At 52.9% G+C, this 22,678-nt stretch overlaps 1 protein-coding gene across 7 annotated transcripts in view; it reads left to right on the top strand.

Annotated features, from left to right (window-relative positions):
- ACACA (acetyl-CoA carboxylase alpha) overlaps positions 1–22,678 on the top strand; it is a 258,984-nt gene that overhangs the window by 13,452 nt on the left and 222,854 nt on the right. For 5 of the 7 annotated variants that reach the window (XM_029082678.2, XM_029082676.2, XM_029082677.2 and 2 more), the window contains exons 4-5: positions 8,196–8,284; positions 21,899–21,945. The gene's annotated coding sequence lies outside the window, so the exon portion shown is untranslated. Of the gene's footprint in view, positions 1–8,195; positions 8,285–14,078; positions 14,118–21,898; positions 21,946–22,678 lie in introns of those variants that run through there. The other 2 variants (XM_029082680.1, XM_029082675.2) reach the window with 2 other exon arrangements.

Genomic DNA, 22,678 nt, shown 5'->3' with positions numbered 1-22,678 from the left:
TCGAGAGGCCAACTCATTCCGGTGCCCATGAGGAGCGACGTGAATAGAAAACCGGAAAGAGAGATTTGGGGAAAATTTGGGGGGCAGGGTTCACAGGGAATAGCAGACTGAAGCAATTAATATCGGATGTAGCAGGAAAAGGTGAGTGACTTTTTTAATTTGTTTGAAAGAGCCAAGGCGTACTTGAGTGACAGGTATGACTTCTGAGAAAACAGCTTTCACAACAAAGCGTCCAAATTAGCCCTTGCAAAGGCGGTAGCTTTTGAAGAATCTTTGCAATAGCATCCGGACATTTAATGTGGAAGTGACCGACGTGGATGCGTTGTACAAAAAGTTGTGGAAAATGTCTTGTCCTTCCTTGAGATGAAGGACTCGCTAGAACAGGAAAGGGAGGTAGCAGAAAGTTTTCAGCCAGGTTCAGGGAAACTGAAAAACCATGAAGAAGATCCCCGGGTCGTACCTTAAACGTTCAGTTGGAACGTGTTCTTTTCAATGACGACCACCGCTTAGAGAAATGAGGAGAAGAAGCTCCCGGTAGCGTCGTCGGGGTCCCGAAGCCTTCCTGCTCTTCCCTTCCAGGCAGAGGCAGGAGAAGGGCCGTTTGTCAAGGAAACATCACCTTCGGCATCCACCGCCCCACCCTGGTCTCTCAAGCTCCTCCCTCCCCTCCCATTCGGGGTCCAACCACCCTCCCTCCCAAATTGGGTTTGAGAAACTCCGGGGAAGAGGCCCCACGTCCGACCTAACGAACTTGTAACCACCCCAGCGCTCAGAAGGGTGTTTGATACCTTATAAGCACTGGAAAAAAAGGACTTCCTCCTCAACCTCAGCCAGTCAATCAGTGGCATTCACTGAGCGCTTACAGTGTGCAGAGCACTGTGCTAAGCGCTTGGGAGAGTAGCTTCCCCGGGAAAAGTGTCTCCCCGACTTCTGGAGCTACCCTAGCCTGAACCGTAGGGGGACGCAAAGATTAGCGCTCTCAGAGCGTTTTTAGAATACAGATGAAATGTTTTTTATCGAGTCAGGAAACCCAACCGATCCAAAATGCCTTTCTCTTTCCTCTCAGTTTTCCCCTTTCCCCTGGACCCTTGAGACTGTGAGCCCCACGTGGGACAGGGACTGCGTCCAACCTTATTTGCCTATATCCACCCCGGCGCTTAGTACAGTGCCTGGCGCATAGTAAGCGCTTAACAGATACTCTTCTTAGTATGATATAATAATGTTGGTATTTGTTAAGCACTTACTATGTGCAGAGTACTGTTCTAAGCGCCGGGATGGATTTACAGGGTAATCAGGTGGTCCCACGTGAGGCTCACAGTCTTAATCCCCATTGTACAGATGAGGTCACTGAGGCACAGAGAGGTGACTTGCCCACAGCCACACAGTTGACAGGTGGCAGAGCCGGGATTCGAACCCACGACCGCTGACTCCCAAGCCCGGGCTCTTTCCACTGAGCCACGCTGGTGATGGGTTCAGGGTTTCAGAGATGAGGTCAGCGTGATGCTCACCTTTCTGCTTGGCTTCAGAGGACACAGATATCAGGCTAAGGACCGGGATTGTTGCCCTCGTGGTCCCAGCCAAGCCTGTGTTTCCGTGGGGATCGTTTATGGTCAATCTGTCAAAATTGCCGTAGCCAAACTCTGCTCCTGGTTGCCCTGGGGCTCAGTTGGTCTCTGGGAGAACAAGTCCCATCCTGTGCGGTTCACCTCAATTCTAGATGAATAGGACTGGGTTTGGAGAAGGGAGGCGGGTGCGAATCTTCTTAATGATTAACCACAGGTCCTTTCTTGACTACCGGAAAAAGCTGATGTGGCTATAGAGACCTAAGCTCAGAGTCTGAAACTCACACATAAACTGGGACGGTTGCCCGAGCTCGTAAGCACACCCAGAAACACGTAGACGTGAACACGCCGATATTCTCCCACCCACATACATCCTCGCACAGATAAGCGCACTCATCCGCCCAGCTGATAAAAATATCTGAAATTTGCATAGTGCACCGATCAATCCGTCAGTGGTATTTATTGAGCGCTTCCGGTGTGCAGACCACTGTAGTAAGGGCTTGGGAGAGCACGCCGCAGAGGAGTTTGGTAGATTCCCGGTCCACAGTGAGTTTCCGTGTTTCTAAGGCCCTTTACTTCCCACATCGCTCATCTCATTTTGGTCTCTCACTGACCTTGAGAAGCAGGGAGGAGCAATTACCAGACCTAGCCCCCCCCCCGCCAAAAGTTACACTCCGTTTTCTCCTCAGATCGCCTAAAGCAGCAAGGTGTAGTGGAAAGAGCCCGGGCCTGCGAGTCAGAAGGTCGTGGGTTCTCATCCCAGCTCCGCCATTTGCCTGCTGTGTGACCGTGGGCCAGTCACTTCACTTACTTCTGCCTCAGTTACCTCCTCCCTAAAACGGGGATCGAGACTGCGAGCCCCACGTGGGACGGGGACCGTGTCCAACCCGATTTGCTTGTATCCCCCCCAGTGCTCAGTACGGTGCCTGGCCCAGAGTAGCGCTTAACCAATACCACAATTATTATTATTATTATTGTTATGTGAGAGTGGGAAAACCCCCTTGGAAAGGTTTTCCCTACCTTCAATCGATCAGTGGCATCTACTGAGTGCTTGCTCAATAAGCACCGTACTAAGCGTTTGGGAGAGTCCAATACAACAGAGTAGGTAGACACATTCTCTGCCCCCAGGGAGCTTCTGGTCTAGAGAAAGAGTGTAAAGTCTACTGCTAAAGTCTTTATTTTCAACTTTCTCAAATGGAGAGAGCCATCAGAAGAAGGAAGGGCTAGCCGCCCTCGGTAGGTTAGACACTCTCAAATCAATCCGTCAATCATTAATTAATAATTAATATCCACTGAGCGCCCAATATGTGCGGAGCACCGCCCCAAGTGCTTGGGAGAATACAGAGAAGCAGCCTGGCGTAGTGGACAGAGCACAGACAGGCCTGGGAGTCGGAAGGTCCCGGATTCTAATCCCGCCTCCTCGGCTTGTCTGCCCCGTGGCCCTTGGCAAGTCACTTCGCTTCTCCGGACCTCAGTTACCTCATCTGTACAATGGGGATTAAGACTGTGAACCCTATGCGGGACGGGGACTGTGTCCATCCCAGTTTACTTGTATCCACTCCAGTGCTTAGGCCAGGGCTTGGCACGTGGTAAGGGCTGAACAGATGCCATTATTATTACAGTCCAGTTCAATACCCCAGGTTTAGGGGTGGGATTGCTAGACAAGCGATGCCGTTTACCTTGTCTCCTCTTGCCGAAAGATTCCCGAGTACTCCAGCATTCCCAAGTGCAAGTGGAAGAAGAAGCCTGCAGGGAAGAGGGGCCCCCCTCCAGCTGATAGAGGAACCAACCTGAAAACCAGAGCAGTCGATACTGAGGGGCTGGAGAGATGACAGCCGAGCCCTCCGTGGTCTTTACTGTAATAATAATAATAATAGTCACAGCGATAGTATTTTTCAAACGCTTAAAGCACCGTTCTGAGCGTCGGGGTTAATACAAGCTTATCAGGTCGGCCGCCGTCCCCGTCCCACAGGGGGCTCACGGTCTTAATCCCCATTTTACGGATGAGGTAACCGAGGCCCAGAGAAGCAGAGTGACTTGCCCGGGGTCACACGGCGGACAAAGGGGGAAGCCGGGATTAGAACCCAAGTCCTTCCGAGGCTCGGGCCCGTGTTCTAGCTACGAGGCCATGCTGTTTCTACTGTGTGCGAAGCGCTGTGGTAAGCGCTTGGGAGAGTGCGACAGAGTTGACGTTTCCTCGTCGCTTCCTGAGCTGAGGCTTAGCTGGCTCCTGCTGTTCTTCAACCCAGCATCGTCTCTGGTTTGCTAAAGAGCCTGTAGGTTGGGGGGACGGGGGGGAAGCTGCCTACCTCGTGGTACCTCGTGGCTCTGATCGTTTTAGCTTTGCGGATGACCTCATTCTGTCCCGCTCGCTACTCGTTTGGCTCCTGCTCCTTTCCCTCCGGCTCTCCCTCACAACCGGTTCCTGGGGTACCCTCCCCTTCCCCCCCCCAGCCCCTCCGGCAGCTGACCGTTCAGACCCTGAGGCTTCGAGCAGCTGCCGTTCCTCCCGTTGTCACGCCTTGGCAGGAGAGCGTTCACTCTCAGACTCACCCCTTCCTTTCTGGCTGCGCCCTAATGGCACATTTATTAATGTTAATAATAATAATCGCGGTATTTGTTAAGCCTTTACTATGTGCTGAGCCCCGCAATATGGGTTGGACACAGCCCCTGTCTCAGGTGGGGCTCGCAGTCTCAATCCCCAATTTACAGATGAGGGAACTGAGGCCCCGAGAAGTGAATCGACCCGCTCAAGGTCACACATCAGACGAGTGGCGGAGCTGGGATTAGAACCCGTGACCTCCCGACCCTTGCTCGATCCACTTCGCCCCGTGAAAAGACAACCGCGTGAGAACGAACGGTCTGGTTCTCGGTCCTCTCGGGAGCGGTTAGAGGAAAGGGGCTAGATAGGAGCTCTGTGGAAGTCGCCGAGCAGAAAGCTTAGTATTTTGGAAAATAATAATAATCGTACTTATTAAATGCTTGCAGTGTGCTAAGAACCGTTCTAAGTGCCGGGGTAGATACAAAGTAATCGGGTTGGACACGGTCCCTGTCCCACTCGGGGCTCGCGTGTTTAATCCCCATTTTCCAGATGAGGTAACTGAGGGCCAGAGAAGTGAAGTGACTTGCCCAAAGTCACACAGCAGACAGGAGGAGAGGCGGGATTAGAACCCAGGTCCTTCCGACTCTCAGGTCCAGGCTCTATCCACTAAGCCACTCTGCTTCTAAGGTCCACGGAGGCCGCCACGCAGGTAATAATAATGTTGGTATTTGTTAAGCGCTTACTATGTGCCGAGCACTGTTCTAAGCGCCGGGTACTGCACTTGGTCCCAGGGTTCGAGACTCCTCGGTAGAATGGCAAAAGCGGATTGTATATCAGGTATTCTCAGGACTTGGGGATGACAACTGTGGTCACGGCCTAGTGGAAAGAGCACGGGCCTGGGAGTCAGAGGACCTGGATTCTAATTCCGGCTCTGCCGCCCGTCTGCTCCGTGACCGGATGTCTTCTCTGTACCTCAGTTACCTCGTCTGTCAAATGGGGCTGAGCACTGTGAGCCCCACCTGGGACCTGGGCTGTGTCCGTTCTCGTTAGCTTCTATCTGCCCCAGCGCTTAGTACAGTCCCTGGCCATAGTAAGCCCTTAACAATAATAATATTTACCTAAGTACTGTGAGGCTGGGGTGAGTATCAAAGTGTTTAAGGAGTACACAGACAAGGACATCCTCGAGGCAGAGGAGAGGGCAGAGAGGGGAAATAAGGGACTTAGTCGGGGGAGGCCTCTTGGAGGAGGTGTGATTTTAGGAGAGCGGGGGGTCCGTCGGCTGCGAAGGGAGATGGCGTTCTAGGCCTGAGGGAGAATGTGGGCAACGGGTCTGTGGGGGTTTAGGTGAGACAGAGGAAAAGTGATTAGGTTGGGGGTAGAATGGTGGAGTGTGGGTAGCGTTCGCAGTAGGAGATCAGCGAGATTCGACGGGAGGGCGAGACCCGATCGAAATGCCTAAAAGCCACTGGTAAGAAGTTTCAGTTCGACAGAGAGGAAGATGGTCAACCCCTGGAGGCTATATATATCTTTTTAACAGTATTGGTTAGGTGCCTACCAAGTGCCGGACACTGTACTGAGCACCGGAGTACCTACAAGGTTGGACACAGTCCCTGTCCCACCCAGGGCTCACAGTCACCCCCTAGGCCTTTGGAATGGCACCGGGTACTCCGGGATGGAGAAGAAAGAGTGGGGAGAAGATGAATACAAAAGCGTCCGTGACGAGGAGTTTGTAATTTAGATTAAATGAAACGAGGAATTTAGATTCCATCCTGGACCAACAAAAGCCTCCGTGTATTCTGTAAAGAAATAAGCTGCTCCGTGTAGTTATTTTTGCATGAACCAATTTGGCAAATAGAACCCCTGGGCCACATGAAGTATAAACGAGGAAGGTTTTATTAAGTTGCAGGTTGTTCCTCCCTATATCTGAAACAAAATCACTTTTTCCCCAAGTCCCAAACGGCAACACCAAACAAATAAAAAAATCTATAATCCGTAGGACCTCCCAAGTGTGGGGATTTGGGACATTTGCAGAATTTAGATATACGGATCACAGATCGCAAGCGGACTGTAACGGAGTGTTGGGAATTCCTAATATCGTCCTATAGTTAAATGCTCATCTGTTAGAAATACACATTTAGACAAGTATTCTAAACAGGCGAGGAAGATACAAGGTGGTGAAACTTCCCCGGGTACAAGAATAAAATGATTTATATTGGTTTCTCTTTGAGGTGAATTATGCGTAATGGGCAGGGAACTTGTCCGCTCATTTGCTGTATTGGACTCTCTCAGGCGCCCGGTACAGTGCTCAAACCACCGTTAAGTGCTCAATAAGTACCATGAATTGCTTGAAATAAGCAAATTTCGGCCACGCGAAACTTTTGAACCGCCGTTGCCTCATATGGCTCAGTCTGCTGCGAACTCATTGTCCCAAGTGTAAGTTGCTCAATTCAGTCAACTCGGGTGTCCTGCCTGTCCAGCGGATTGCAAACCCTCGGGTTCTTCTTTGAATCTGGAAAGGATCCAGATTGGAGAATTCTAACTCCTCCACCCCTATCTTCCCCTCTCCTCAGTTTAAGCTCTACTTTTCCGGTTTCACTTGGGTTTTGCTTTGTTTTTCTCTGTTCCCTTTTCTTATTAGACAGATCTGGTCCAGTCTGGGAAGACGGGACTCCCTTCCTCATCTGCTTTTCCGGAGAACAGGGAGGGGACTGGAAAACGGGAGGAGGAGGCAGACAGGGGAAGACTTCGAGACTCTAAGCTGTGACAGGCTGAGTCCGACAGGACGGTGACAGGGAGACAGCGGAATGATTTGAGCACGGCCTGGAGCGGTCGAGAGGGCAAGTGAAGGAAATAACCTTTGGTCGCCGCAGTCTCACAGGCTGGATACGGGCAAGACCGAAGGAGGGAGATCAGCAGGAAAAAAGTCAAAATTCAATTCAAACTGAATCGTATTTATTGAGTGCTTACTAAGCGCAGAGCACTATACTCAGCGCTTGGGTGAGCTAAACAGACACATTCCTGCCCACAACAAACTCACAGTCTAGAGGGGGAGGCAGACGCTAATATAAATAAATAAATACATAAATTACAGATATAGCCAAATATATGCATCCGTGCCGTGGGGCTGGGAGGGAGGATGAATGAAGGAGCGAGAAAGAACGGTGCAGAAGGGAGCGGGAGGAGAGGAGGGTTTAGTCAGGGAAGGCTTCTTGAAGGAGATGTGTGTGAAGACCGTCAACCCTAAGCGCGGAAGGAATCTTGGAAGGTTAACAACTCACCCGGAGGATCCTTCCTGTCATACGTTCCCGAGGCCCAAAGCCAGTGCTCTGCACTCAGAAGGGTCTCAGTAACGATCGCTGTCAGAGGCACACTTTTAGACCTTAATTTCTTGATTTTTATTACCGTCTGTCTTCCCCCTCTAGATGTGAGCTCGTCGCGGGCAGGGGATGTGTCTGTTTCTTGTTATATTGTACTCTCCCAAGCGTTTAGTACAGTGCTCTGCTCACAGTAAGCGCTCAATAAATACGATCGACTGACTGACTAGACCATCCCAGGAGGGCACCTGGGCTAGGATCAGTCGGGGACGTAGCTGCAAAGGAACGGAGGGGAAAATGGCGGACTCGGTGGAAGAAGAGACAGGGTTGGGAACCGCTCCAATTCGGGGTGGAAAGTGAGACCTGTTCAGCGACCGTACTCTCCCAGGCGCTTAGCACAGTGCTCCGCACCCAGTTAGGCCTCAATAAATACGATGGAACGAATGAACAGATGACTGGATGCTAGCTAACGAGGAAGGGGGAGCCGAACTGTCCATGTGAAGGCCCCGTGGTTGCCGTCCGTTGCCGAAACGCTCCCTGTTGTGCAACCCCCACCTTTGATCAGTGGGACCCCGTCCTCCGGAGTGGCCTTATCGAGGGCACTTTCTGACCTGATGGGGCCAGATTGACACTGCTTTTAGTCCGAGAGAGAGCCAGAGTCGCCGACCGGAGCCCCGGGTCCGAGGACCGGACGGGACCTCTCTCTTGGCTTCTCTGCCGGGGGTTCGCGGTGAGACCTCGGGCTGAGTGTTGACGCCGCTCCCGTTTCTTCTTCAGCCAAACTGGTAAGCCCACAGCTGGGGGGCTTTGCCTCCCGGAGGCGTGACGACGGACCACCAGATCCCTGGACCGGAGGGGCCTCTCAGGTAGGGAACAGTTACAGCCTTTCTTTTTTTTTAAAAAAATGGTATTCGTTAAGCGCTTACTACGTACCAGGCACAGCTCTAAGCGCCAGGGTAGGTACAGGTCTATTAGGTTGGACACAGTCCGTGATCCCACATGGGGCTCGTAAATCCTCTTTTTCTTAATCCTCATTTTCTTGACGAGGGAGCTGAAGCCCAGAGTAGGTAGGTGACTTGCCCAAGGTCACACAGCAGACAGATGGCAGAACGGGGATTAGAACCCAGTTCCTCTGACTCCCAGGCCCAGGCTCTATCCACTAGACCAGGCTGCTTGTTCACGTCACGGTCTTCCACGGTACCAGGGTTGGGGGTTTGTGCCAGTAACCCTAAACCATAGAACCTCTATCTGTGGCCGAATTGTACTTTCCAAGCCCTCAGTACAGTGCTTTGCACACAGTAAGCGCTCAGTAGATACGACCGACTGAGTGAACGGACCTCTGGCACTCCATTCGCACAGCCCGGACAGTGGTGTTAATAGGAACGCACCCAAAGGGAAGGAGTACTCCTACTAATGATGATCGTCGTATTTGTTAAATGCTTACTCTGTGTCACGCGCTGGGTGAGATGAAGACAACCAGACAAGACACAGTCCCTGTCCCGCGTGGGACTCACGGTGGAACTCTGAGGGAGAGCAGGTATTGAACTCCCAGGCTACAGATGGGGAAACTGAGACCCGGAGAAGCTAAGTGACGTGGCCCAGGTCACAGAGCAGGCAAATAGCAGAGCTGGGATTCGATCCCGGATCGTTTCTCTACAAAAAGGGTTCAGTTCACTTCTCCTCACGCCTCAGAAACCTCCAAGGGTTGCCCATCCCCCTCTACATCAAACAGAAGCCCCTTGTCATCAGCTTTAAAGCACTCGGTGGGCTTGCCCCGCTCCTACCTCCCTGATTTCCTACTGCTGCCCGGCCCACCTGCTTCCCTCCTCTGTTGGCTTACTCACTGTACCTCGATTTCATCTATTTCATCACCCACCCCTTGCCCGCGTCCTCCCGCTGTCTTGGAATGCCCTCCCTCCTCACATCCGCCCAACTGGCTCTCTTCCCCCTTTAAAGCCCTACTGAGAGCTCACCTCCTCCAGGAGGCCTTCCCAGACCGAGCCCCCCTTTTCCTCTGCTCATCCCCCCAGCCCATCGCCCCGACTCCCTCCCTCTGCTCTACCCCCTTCTCCGCCCCACTGCGCTTGTGTATCTATATAGACCTATTCTATTTATTTTATTAATGAGGTGTATGTCTCTATAATCCTATGTATCTATTTTGAGGCTATTGAGGCCTGTCTACTTGTTTTGTTGTCTGTCTCCCCCTTCTAGACTGGGAGCCCGTTGTTGGGGAGGGATGGTCTCTCTCTGTGGCCGAATTGTACTCTCCAAAAGCTTAGTAACAGTGCTCTGCACACCGTAAGCGCTCAATCGGTACGACTGCAGGAATGAATGAACGAATGGATCTCCCCCCTCCTCCCCTTTATATCTGACAGACCACCACCACTCTCGCCACCTTCCAAGCCGGGTCTCTCGCACCTCCTCCAAGAGGGCTTCCCCGATTAAGCCCTCCGTTTCCCCTATTCCCTCTCCCTCCTCCATCACCCTTGCATTTGAATCTTTGCTCTTTAAGCACTTGATGATCACCCCCTTCTCGGCCCCACAGCGCTTATGGACATAGCTCTAGTTTACTTAAACGTGCGTCTCCCCCACTAAACTGTAAGCTGGTGGATAGGGAACAGGTTTACCAACTCCGCTGTAGAAGCAGTGTGGCCTAGTGGATAGGGCGCGGGCGTGGGAGTCAGAGGGACTTGGGTTCTAATCCCGGCTCCGCCACTTGTCGGCTGTGTGACCTTGAGCAAGTGACTGAATTTCTGTGTGCCTCAGTTCCCTCGTCTGTAAAATGGGGATTAAGACTGTGAGCCCCACGCGGGACAACCCGATTACCTCGTAGCGACCGCAGCATTTAGAACGGTGCTCGGCACAGAGTAAGCACTAAACAGATACCATGATAATGTTATTATTATTATATCAGCTTGGACACAGTCCCTGTCCCACATGGGACCCACAGTCTCCCCATGCCTTCCTTCTCCAGAGGCAGTTAGAGTGAACGGCGGTTTGCGGAGGGCTCCGCTCTGCAGACAGATTCCTGGCAACCTGGGTTTTCCTCCCGCCGGTCGCCTCTATGAAAGAGTTTCCGGCTGTGAGCCCCAGGTCTAGCTGTGCGTCTGCTGCTTTCCGAACCAGTGATTTAGCTGGCAGACTCCCAAAGCGGCCCCTCAGCGGTGCCAGTGTAGACTGTGGGACTGTGCCCGATGCTCGTGAGGGCACACTGATCCGAATCTGAGCTCTGGCTACTGTCCCTGCCGGGACCCAGGGAACCGGGAGCTCTCAAGCCATTAATCGGGTGCACACTTACTGGGTACGGGAACACTGTACTAAGAGCACTTACTGGGAACTACCGTGTCCTAGGTAATGGTAACACTACTAACTGTGGTATTTGTTAAGGGCTTACTATGTGCACCGCTCTGCTAAGCACTGGGGTGGACACCGGCAAATCGGGTTTGGAGACAGTCCCTGACCCACGTGGGGCTCACAGTCTCAATCCCCATTATCCAGATGAGGGAATTGAGGCCCAGGGAAGTGAAGTGACTGGCCCAGGGTCACACAGCGGACAAGTGGCGGAGCTGGGATTAGTGACCTTCTGACCCCCACTGCGCCGCGCCGCTCCCCACTTTTGTCGGCTCACATACATACTTCCTCCTGGTCTCTTTCTCCCTGCCTCGATTTTGTGCTCTTTGCAGTTAAGGGAAGCAGACTCTGGAAACTCATCTGTAGTTGACAGTTGGCAGTGATCAGGGCCCCCCAACTCCACCTCCCCAGCGCATATGTCTTCCTCAATTCCTACCCACCCCAGGTAGCCTCTCTCCCCCAACGTATTACCGTCAGGAAGTCATCTTTGAGAAGGCCGCCTTAGGAAAAATCAGGACTGTCGGTGGAGGTGATTGCCGCCTTTCAGGCTCTAAGGGGGGGGGGAACGAAATCTATAGGAGGCATCCCATACCCTAGTACTTACCACTTAAAAGCATCCCTAGGGTCCCTGAGTTCCAAACTCGACACTCGGGCACCCTCCACGTCTCGCAGGCAACGGCGTTAGGAGCATTGACCAGCGGTATTCATTCAATAGTATTTATTTTTTTCATTCATTCAATAGTATTTATTGAGCGCTTACTATATGCAGAGCACTGTACGAAGCGCTTGGGATGAACAAGTCGGCAACAGATAGAGACGGTCCCTGCCGTTTGACGGGCTTACGGTCTGATCGGGGGAGACGGACAGACGAGAACAATGGCAATAAATAGAGTCGAGGGGAAGAACATCTCGTAAAAACAATGGCAACTAAATACCCTCCCAAACGCTTATTACAGTGCTCTGCACACAGAAGGCAGCAGCGTGGCTCAGCGGGAAGATCACGGTTTTAGGAGTCAGAGGTTTTAATCCCTGCTCTGCCGCCTGACAGCTGTGTAACATCTCGGTGCCTCAGTTATGTCCTCTGTAAAATGGGGATTAAGACTGTGAGCCTCACTTGGGACAACCTGATTAGCCTGTATCTTCCCCAGCGCTTAGAACAGTGCTCGGCACATGGTAAGCGCTTAACAAATCCCAACATTAATTATTATTAGGAAGTACTCCGGTTAAATAGCGTTCAGTTTGGGCAGGGAACGTGTCAACCGACTCCTGTCTGCTCTGTGACCTTGGCCAAGTCTCTTAACTTCCCTGTGCCCCAGTTACCTTATCTGTAAAATGGGGATGAAGACTGTGAGCCCCACACGGGACAATCTGATTACCTTGTATCCCCCCCAGTGCTTAGAACAGTGCTTGGCACATAGCGCTTAACAAATGCCACCATTGTTAATATAATCGTTTCTTTCCTTCTGCATCCAGAGAACTACCACGCAAAAGGCAGCATAGAAACATAGCGCTTAATAAAAATATTATTTTTATATATATGATGATAATATATTATTATTACTGTATTGTTCTCCCACAAGTGCTTGGTACAATGTTCTGCATACAGTAAGTGTTCAATAAATACGATTGAAGAGAGGAAAAAAACAAACCAAGAACAGGAACTGGACCGCCAAACCGGAGTAGGGTTGAGGAGAAGAGGGGAGACTAGGAAGGTGGAGAAGGGAAAGTTTTGGGGATAATAATGATGGTACCTGTTGGTTAAGCGCTTATGATGTGCCAAGCGCTGTTCTCAGCGCTGGGGGAGATACAAGGTAATCAGGTTGTCCCACGGGGGGCTCACTTTGCAGATGAGGTAACTGAGGCCCAGAGAAGTTAAGCGGCTCACCGGAGGTCACACAGCAGACGAGTGAAGGAGCCGGGATCAGAACCCACTTCCTCTGACTCCCAGGTCCGTACTCTTTCCACTGAGCCACATTGTTCAGGGAGAGGAGGGGAGACTAGGGAGGTGGAGCAGGGAAGGTTTCGGGGGAGAGGAGGAAGGAACCCGGGCCCGGGAGTCAGAGGTCGTGGGTTCTAGTGGCCACTCTTCCACTTGTCAGCTGTGTGACTTTGGGCAAGTCACGTCACTTCTCTGTGCTTCAGTTCCCTCATCTGTCAAATGGGGATGAGGACCGTGAACCCCCCGTGGGACAGCCTGATCACCTTGTGTCTCCCCCAGCGCTTAGACCGGTGCTTGGCACACAGCAAGGGCCTAACAAATCCCATCGTTACGATCAGGGACGGTTTGGCGGATGGGTTTAAGGAGAGGAGGGGCGACAGGGAAGGTTTTGGGGGGATGGGTTGAGGGGGAGGTGGGGAAGGTTTGGGGGGGATGGGTTTAGGGGATGGATTTCGGGGGAGGAGGGGACAGGGACGGTTTGGGGGATGGATTTGGGGGAGGAGGGGAGACGGGGAAGGTTTTGGGGGGATGGGTTGAGGGGGAGGAGGGGGAGACGGGGAAGGGTTTGGAGGGGGAGGGGGAGACAGGGAAGGTTTGGGGGGTTGGGTTTAGAGGGAGGAGGAGAGACGGGGAAGGTTTTGGGGGGAAGGGTTGGGCGGGAGGAGGGGAGACAGGGAAAGTATGGGGGCTGGGTATGGGGAGAAGAGGGGGCTCGGGCATACAAAAAAATTCTGCATTCATTCATTCATTCATTCATTCATCCACTTATTCCTTCAGTCGTATGTATTGAGCGCTTATTGTGTGCAGAGCGCTGTACTGAGCGCCTGGAAAGTGGTATTGGGCAACAGATGGAGCGTAGAAGGGGGTGGCCTGTCAGTCAGGCGGGCGGGCGGGCGACCTGGCGTCTTGTCCAGCGGGGTCCCCCCCCCCCCGACCGCCCCCCCCGGCCCGGCCCGGCCCGGCCGCCCTGGGCCCGGACTGGCGGAGCCCCGCTCGGACCATCGGCCTCGCCCCGCGCTCCGCCCCGCCCCGCGCCCCCATTGGCCGCCGCGCCCCGGGCCGCCGCCGCCCCGCCCAATGGCGAGGCGCCATCCCGCCCGGACCCGCCCAATGACGAGGCGCCGGCCCGCGCGCGCGCGCGCGCGCGCGGGGGGAGGCGGAGCGGGGGGCGGGGAGGGAGGCCAACGGCCTCGGGTAACCTCGGCGGAGCGCGCGCAGCGAGGGAGGGGCGGGGCGGCGCGCGCGCACGGAGGGAGGGAGGGAGCGCGAGCGGGGGGGGGGGGGGGGCGGGGCTGCGGGAGGCCCCGCCCCCGCCCGGCCCGACCCGGCCCGGATGAAGCCCGTCTGCGGACACCGGCCCGACCCCGACCCCGACCCCGGCCCGGGACCGGACCCGCCGGCACCCTGAGGTGAGAGGGCCCCGGGGCCCCCGACCCGCAGACCCGCAGACCCGCAGGCACACGGACACACACAAGGACCGCCCGCCCGCCCGCCCGGGTGCCTCTGGGTCTGCCCGTGTGTGTGTGTGTGTGTGGGTCCTGCGGACACTGGGCGAGGGGCTTTGGGGGGCGATTTGGGGGGGCCTTTTGCGGGGGCTTTGCGTGCGTCCGGCCTCGCCTCCTCATCCGAGGACCATCCCCTCCCCCGGGCCCGGCCCACGTGGAGGCCCCCGCCCGGGCCTACCGACGGGGACACAGCCCTCTCCTCCTCCTCCTCCTGCCTGCCTGCCTGCCTGCCTGCCTGTCTCCAGGGGGCCCTACTTACTGAGCGCCCACCAGGCGCGGGCCCCCGGGGGGCGGGGGGCACGGACACCGCCCCGGCCCCCGAGGGGGAGGCGGCCAGCACAGCCCGACGGCGGCCGCCCGCACCAGCCGCCGAAGCAGAAGCGGAGGGAGGCATCTCGTCTCTTCGGTACCCCGAAGAGAGCAGTCAGTAAGGGGCACCGATAGGGCCTGGGGGAGGGAGGGCCTCCTGGAGGAGGTGAGCTCTCAGCAGGGCCAGAGGAGGAGGAGGAGGCTGGTCCCTGGGAAGGGCTGACCCCGGGCCGAGGACGGTCCTGAGACGAGGTCATCGGGTTGTCCCACGTGGGGCTCCCCCCCCCTTCCAGCTCGGTGGTGCCCAGGGGTCGACCTATGTACTGAGCGCCCCCGGAAACGCTTCCTCTCCCCCCGTTGGACTGCGGGGCAGGGACGGTCCCCATCCGTTGCCGAACTGCGCTTGCCAAGCGCTCGGCCCACGGTGAGCGCCCGGGAAATACCACTAGAGAAGCAAGCGGGGCTCGGTGGCAGAGGTCACGGGTTCGAATCCCCCGCTCCGCCACTTGGCAGCCGTGGGACTGTGGGCGAGTCGCTTCACTTCTCCGGGCCTCGGTTCCCTCATCTGGAAAACGGGGAGCCTCACGTGGGGTGACTCGATCTACCCCAGCTCCGAGAGCAGCGCCCTGCACGTAGTAAGCGCCGAACCAATGCCAACGTTATTATCATCACGATGGAACCAATGAACAGTGGCCGTCCTCCCTCTCCCCGGACTGTGAGCTCGCCGTGGGCAGCGGTTGGCCCTCTGTTGCTGTAGTGGACTTTCCCAAGCGCTTAGCACAGTGCTCGATAAATGCGATTCGGTGAATGATTAATAATCATACGGTTAATGATGGGATTTGTTAAACCCTTACCGTGTGCTCCGTTCTGAGCGTTGGGACAGTTACAGGGTCATCAGGTTGTCCCACGTGGGGCCCACCGTCTTAATCCCCGTTTTACAGACGAGGCACCAGGCACAGAGAAGTGAAGGGGCTTGCCCAGGGTCACACAGCGGACCAGTGGCGGAGCGGGGATTAGAACCCAGATCTTCTGACCTCCCAAGCCCGAGCTCTTGCAGCTAGGCCGAAAACGTTCCCTTTCCACAACGAGCTCCAGTGCCTTTGGAGGTGGAGGGAAGACAGAAATTGGGAATAATAATAATAATAATGTTGGTATTTGTTAAGCGCTTACTATGTGCCGAGCACCGTTCTAAGCGCTGGGGTAGACACAGGGGAATCAGGTTGTCCCACGTGGGGCTCACAGTCTTCATCCCCATTTGACAGATGAGGGAACTGAGGCCCAGAGAAGTGAAGTGACCTGCCCACAGTCACACAGCCGACAAGTGGCAGAGCTGGGATTCGAACTCATGAGTCCTGACTCCAAAGCCCATGCTCTTTCCACTGAGCCACGACTGGGGAAGGGTCTGCCTTCTCCTCCCTCACTCGGGCGGCTGGCAAACGCGTCTTTCTTTCATTCGATCATTCATTCGATCGTCTGTATTAAACGCTTATTAGGTGCAGAGCGCTGTACTGAGCGCTTGGACAAGTACACTATAGCAGTAAAGAGTGACAGTCCCTGCCCACAAGGAGTTCACAGTCTAGAGGGGGGGAGACAGACATCAGTAATAATGATAAGGATGGTATTTAAGTGCTTACTATGTGCCAAACTCTGTTCTAAGCGCTGGGGGAGAGACAAGGTAATCTGGTGGTCCCACGTGGGGCTCACAGTCTTCATCCCCATTTTACAGATGTGGTCACTGAGGCACAGAGAAGCGAATTGGCTTGCCCCAAGTCACACAGCTGACAAGTTAGGGAACCGGGATGAGGACCCATCACTTCTGACCCCCAAGCCCGCGCCGTCTCCACCGAGCCACGCTGCTTCGCTATAGACATCAATATAAATAAATCAAATGTCAGATTATAAATGTATGTAATATATATGTGTGTGCGGTGGGGAGGGGGAAGAGCAAAGAGAGCCAGTCGGGGCGACGCAGAAGGGAGTGGGAGATTAAAGAGAAACAGCGTGGCTCAGTGGAAAGGGCACGGGCTTGGGAGTCAGAGGTCATGGGTTCGAATCCCGGCTCTGCCACCTGTCAGCTGAGGGACTGTGGGCAAGTCACTTCACTTCTCTGTGCCTCATCTGTAAAATGGGCATGAAGACTGTGAGCCCCACGTGGGACAACCTGATTCCCTTGTGTCTACCCCAGCGCTTAGAACAGTGCTCTGCACATGGTAAGCGCTTAACAGATACCAACATTATTATCGTGTCTGCCTCTCTCCCCCCGATTAGACTGTAAGCCCGTCAGAGGGCAGGGACTGTCTCTATCTGTTGCCGATTTGTCCATTCCAAGCGCTCAGTACAGTGTTCGGCACATCGTAAGCGCTCAATAAATAGTATTGAATGAATAAAGGAAAAGCGGGAATTAGTCTGGGAAGGCCTCTTGGAGGAGGTGTGTCTTCAGGAAGGCTTTGAAGGGGGGCGGGGAGAGCGACTGTCTGGCGGCTTTGAGGAGGGAGGGCATTCCGGGCCAGAGGAAGGACGTGTCCTCCCATCACCGTGGTAGTGTACCCTCCCAAGCGTTTAGTACAGTGCCCGTAGACACGGGAGGCGAATACGCGGTGATTGAGTCGAGCGGGAACCCCGGTATACGGCGCCCCTCCCGCAGCCTTTGAATTGTAAATGGAGGAAGAGGAAGGCCTAAAGCGCCTTATCTGCTCCCGCTCGTTGGGGGAGGAGGCCGAGTGTGGGGGGAGAGGGGGAATGGAGAATTGCCCTAGGATAACTGCAGGCCGGGAAGGGATGAGAGGCATTTCCCGAGGGGTCTAAGGCTTTGGAGGGGGGCGGCTAGCGTGGAGATGCAACTGCAGCTGGCCCCAGCGTTGCTTTTCTTTCTTTTGCGAGGAGGCAAAGCCCCCAGGCTGTGTGGGGAGTTGATTGGGAACAAAAACAAGGCCCCAGACGGGAGAGAGTTTCAGGAATGCACCCGCTGCTCTCCCAGAGAAATGATTCCCCCACCTCCCCCGGCCCCTTAAATTCTTTTGGTTTAAAGTATCACATAGAGTCTGGAATCAGCCCCACCGAACTTCCGCCGTAATTTCGAATTTCTAGTTTTGGAGCGGCCTGGTTCAGAACCGAGCAGGCCCCCCCCCCCCCCCCCCCCGACTACATTTCATTCATCTCGAAGGCTTCTCGTGCAGAAACACGCAGCCTCTGGCCACGGGCCTCTCTCCGTCGTCTGAGGTGATGGGAAGACTGCCCTGCCTCATGTCTGCCAGTGGGAATTCCCCGGATGTCCGGAGGTTTGAGGGAGGGAGGGCGACGGGGGCCGCCCTCTCGGGAAAACACATTTTAGGGAGGCGGTGAGGTCTGAACCGATGGGGGGAAAGCAGGGGGTCAGGACGGCGCGGCCTCGACTTGGTTGCTTCCCGGTTGTAAGAGGGTAGGAAGTTCGGCACCTCTCATCCTATCCCTAAATACCACTTAGGTTGTTATAGGGACCCCGGGGAGAGGTCCGAGTAATTAAGCAACATTAAAAAGCTCTTTAAGAGGAAGATGAAAGACACAGAAGTCAAATATGAATTCACACGGCCTGTTGTATTTTGGCAGTGCTCACTCTCCTTCCCAGCCCGGCACAGGGGATAGAGCACGGGTCTGGGAGCCGGAAATTCGAGGGCTCTAATCCCCGCTCCGCCACTTGTCTGCCGTGTGACCCTGGGCAAGTCGCTTCACTTCTCTGGGCCTCAGTGACCTCATCGGGAAAATGGGGATCGAGACTGCGAGCCCCGTGTGGGACATGGACTGTGTCCAACCCGACTGGCTGGGATCCACCCCGGCGCTTAGTACGGGGCCTGGCTCATAGTAAGTGCTTAACAGATACCAGAATAATTCTCTACTCTCCTTTACTTCGTGCCCTACTTGCCCAGAGGACGTGCAGCCAGGTCAATAGCAGCGTGGCTCAGTGGAAAGAGCGCGGGCTCGGGAGTCAGAGGTCACAGGTTCTAATCCCGGCTCCGCCGCTGGTCAGCTGTGTGACCTCGGGCAAGTCGCTTGACTTCTCTGTGCCTCAGTTGCCTCATCTGTCAAATGGGGATTAAAAAAACTGTTAGCCCCACGTGGGACAACCTGATCACCTTGTATCCCCCAGTGCTTAGAACAGTGCTTTGCACATAGCAAGCGCTTAACAAATACCACAGTTTAAATATTGCTTTTAGAGAGAGAAAGGGGGCAGGAGCGAAGGTGGCCTAACTTCATTTTTGGGACCTATCAGTATTTTCATGATTCCATGTTCGGGCTCATGTCAGTGGATTTGTTTTGGGCATTCCTCTCACCTGAGATGCCCCTCATTCTTCCAGAACACCAGTAGTTAGAAGCAGGGCCCAGACGTGGCCACCGCATGGCACTTTGTTTCTCTTCCGTTGGTTGAACAGAAAGATACTTTACACGCAGAGACTGGTTTAACTGGTCTGGGTCTAGTGTCTTTCTGGATAGGCAACCTCTTAGCACAGCGCTGTAGTTGCTGGTTGAGGGGGAGGGAAGGAGAAATCACATTTATGGTTTTGTAGTTTGGGGTGTTGTTTTTTTTACCTGCAGCTGGTCAGGAATGACTCCCCTTCGTCCCTCTCTCTCCTCCTCCAACCTCCAGTGGTTACATTAGGTCAGTTTGTCACTTAAAGCAAATTTCATAGGGGGCGCGGGGGATGGAGAAAGAAGCTCCTGTGAACTAATGCTTTCTTAAATCATAATTATAATGCTGTGAGTAAAGGCTTCCCAAATTCACCAACTGACACAACGTTTTCATAATTGCAGATAAGGAAGCAACGCAAACCTTCTTCTATCACCTTCTTCTCCGTAGACTTTGTTCAGATAATGTTTAACTCTGCTAATGGTAATAGCATCAGATCAGGGAAGCGGCCCGGCCCGAAGGACAGAAATCAAGCCCGGGAGCCAGAGGACCTGGGTTCTAGCACTGGCTCCGCCACTTGCCTGGTTTGTGACCTGTGGCAAGTCACCTTGCCTTGCCTGAAGTCACTTAACTTCGGTTTCCTCAACTGCGGAATGGGGAATCAGTAGAAGCAGCGTGGCTCGGTGGAGAGAGCCCGGGCTTGGGAGTCAGAGGTCATGGGTTCTAATCTCGGCTCCGTCACTTATCAACTGTGTGACTTTGGACAAGTCACTTCACTTCTCTGTGCCTCAGTTACCTCGTCTGGAAAATGGGGATGAAGATTACGAGCCCTACGTGGGACAACCTGATTACCTTGTATCTACCCCAGCGCTGAGAACAGTGCTTGGCATATAGTAAGCGCTTACTGAGTGCTGTCATCATTATTATTATTACTCGTTCTCCTTTCTACATAGACCTTGAGCCCCGTATGGGACAGGCACTCTCTGGTCTGACTAACTTATGTCTACCCTAGTGCTCAGAAGAGTGCTGGACACCCAGTAAGCGCTGAACAAATACCATTAAAAAACCAAAATCAGCAGGTGGCGGAAAGCTAGGCGGACATACTCTGCATTGTTTCCAAACAGTCAATCAATCAGTGTTATTTATCGAGCGCTTATTGTATGCCGAGCACTGTTCAGAAGCAGTTGGGAGAGTTTAATACAAAAAAGTTAGCAGACACACTCCCTGTGCACAGCAAGCTTGCAGTCTAGAGGGCTTCCAGAGTAAAATTGGTATTCCCGGCCCCTCTGCTTTAATTTCTCCATTCAATCAGTTGTATTTATTGAGAGCTTACTGTGTGCAAAGCACTGTACTGAGCACTTGGGAGAGTACAGTGTAACAGCAGACCCATTCCTGCCCACAACGAGCTCTCGGTCTAGAGATGATCATTCTAACGTGTAGAGATAAGGCTTACCACACAAGATGCCCCGGGCAAGATCACTGGACACCTTACACAGCCCTGCCATCTCAGGGATCCTGACTTTTTTTTTTTGGTCCCTACCTCCTGCTGCCCCTTCCCCCAACTCTCTGTTTACCCTCACCTAAAGATTTTGTACACTGAAAAGCAGTGCGAGCCTCATGGAAATGAGGGAAATGCCATTCTAAGCTGTAAGCTCCTCTTGGGCAGGGATCGTGGCTGCCAACTTTGTTGCAGTATACTTTCCCAAGCGTTTAGTTCAGTGCTCCGCACACATTTAGCGCCCGGTGAATGTAATTGATTGAGACTTCCTTTGGGCGAGCCTCGTGAGGGCCGGGGACTAGGACCCACCTGATTATTGGTATCTACCCCAGTGCTCCATACAGGGCTGGCCTACAGTAAGTGCTTCATAAATACCACAGAATAATAATTACTATAATTCTTAAATCATTTAACATGAACGAAACCTGGAGTATTATTTTTCCCCCTCGGGGGGTAGGGATGCACGGTCTGCATAATTCCGAAACCTTCGTACTGAGATGCGTGGTCAAAAAATTGCAAGGAGATTAAAGGAAGTTGTGCTCAGCTGCCTCCGCCCCGGTTTTCCAAGTGAAAGGAATTTCTTTAAAGAGGTTTCAGTGAGCACCGAATATAAAGGGGGGAAGAGTGAGGTAGCGATACTCAAAAGCCATTCAAAATGAACATTAGTGTGAAAGATAATACCAGTTTAGGTAAGTTAACCTTCTTCTGCCTTGTTGGCTAGGAATTCTTCTTGAGACTCAAAAGTGAACGTATTGTGGTTTTAAAAAGAGAGGGTTCATTGGTTATAGGTCAGTCCTTTTTCATCCAGTGGTCGCTGCAAATGGAGTTACATTGGAGAGGGGGGCCGTTCGTGTTCAGAGAATAAGTCTTGATCAGGCTTGGTAAACCTGTTTTCTCTCCCATCAGTTGAAAACTTCTAGGATTGAATTTGTGCCGTAGCCTGTTCACGCATCAGTTACTACTGGTTTTATCCCGTTGATGCTGGTGATTGGTGTGGCTGTCCCCAGCCATGTTTCGGGGGTGAATTTTTGTTCAGAATTAGTCTTTCCTTAGTCTTAAGCTAGTGCTCCTCCTCATGACTTCGTGAGAAACATTAGAGGAAGAGATAAAATTAAGAAAGCCTTTGAAATCGGCATGGGAGATAAAATTAAGAAAGCCTTTGAAATCGGCATGGGATAGTCAGGCGAGGAGGAAGGCGAGAGTAGCCAGAGTTTTTATGAGCAAGTCAGTTGCCTGAAGGTGTGTCAGACAAGCCCCATTCATTTATTTGAGTAGGGTAGAAGGAGAAAGTTCTGGTGATGGGTATTTAATTTCTAGGTGCCCAGAGAATCAAACCAGCCAAACAACAAAATCTGTATGGTGAAGCGGGAGATGTACATTTGACCACAGGGTTATTTTAGATGTTATTAATCTTGGAGCAACTTTTTTTTTTTTGGTGAATCAAATTTACTGTTCAATTTATTGAGAGTTTCTAAATGTTGCCTTTTTTTTTTATAGTTCATTTTGGAAGTGGATAACTGCTCAAATTACAAGAATTTCAAGAGGTCAGTTACAAGTAATGGTCCTTAATGGTTGAAACACTGTTAAGAGTTCAAACTCAAGTGCCGAAATGTTAAATTGCCTTCCACGTTTTGCTGTTCAGATGTGTGTTTCACGTCCTGGCTCCTTGGTATCGTTGCTGTTATTTTTCCTTCTAACGTTTCTGCCGTTTATTCTGTCTAAAAGAAGGAGAAATTAATGCACATAATTCTTTATCTGTTTCCCATTAGTATTGAAATTAAATATCCTTAATCTTTGTCAGGATAAGTTAAATTTCACACTATCAATTTAGCCTGAGCTTTGACATTTTTTGAGTTGACTGCTACAGTCTAGCTAGGTAGAGTGAATGTGGCTTTCCATAGCGCATTTGTTTTCCAGTTTCGGATGTTGGGTCCTGCAAAGAAGTCCAGTCAAGTGGCCTTTTTACATACCTGGAACTTTATTGAAGTACCCATTCCATTGCTTTCATTTTGATTCTAAAACTTGGTGGGAGAACCAAGGGGAACTAAAATAAGCAGCATGGCGTAGTATATAGAGCACGGGCCTGGAAGTCAGAAGGTCGTGGGTTCTAATCCCCGCTCTGCCACTTGTCTGCTCTGTGACAATGGACAGGTCACTTCACTTCTCTGTGCCTCATTTACCTCATGTGTAAAATGGGGATTGAGCCTATGTCCAGCCCGATTTGCTTGTACCCACCCCAGCGCTTAGAACGGTGTCTGGCACACAGTAAGTGCTTAA

Source organism: Ornithorhynchus anatinus, chromosome 17 (assembly GCF_004115215.2).
Source record: "Ornithorhynchus anatinus isolate Pmale09 chromosome 17, mOrnAna1.pri.v4, whole genome shotgun sequence".
Taxonomy (NCBI): Eukaryota; Metazoa; Chordata; class Mammalia; order Monotremata; family Ornithorhynchidae; genus Ornithorhynchus; species Ornithorhynchus anatinus.
The sequence above is the reverse complement of the archived record's forward strand: the minus strand, read 5'-3'. Positions and strand labels throughout refer to the sequence as shown.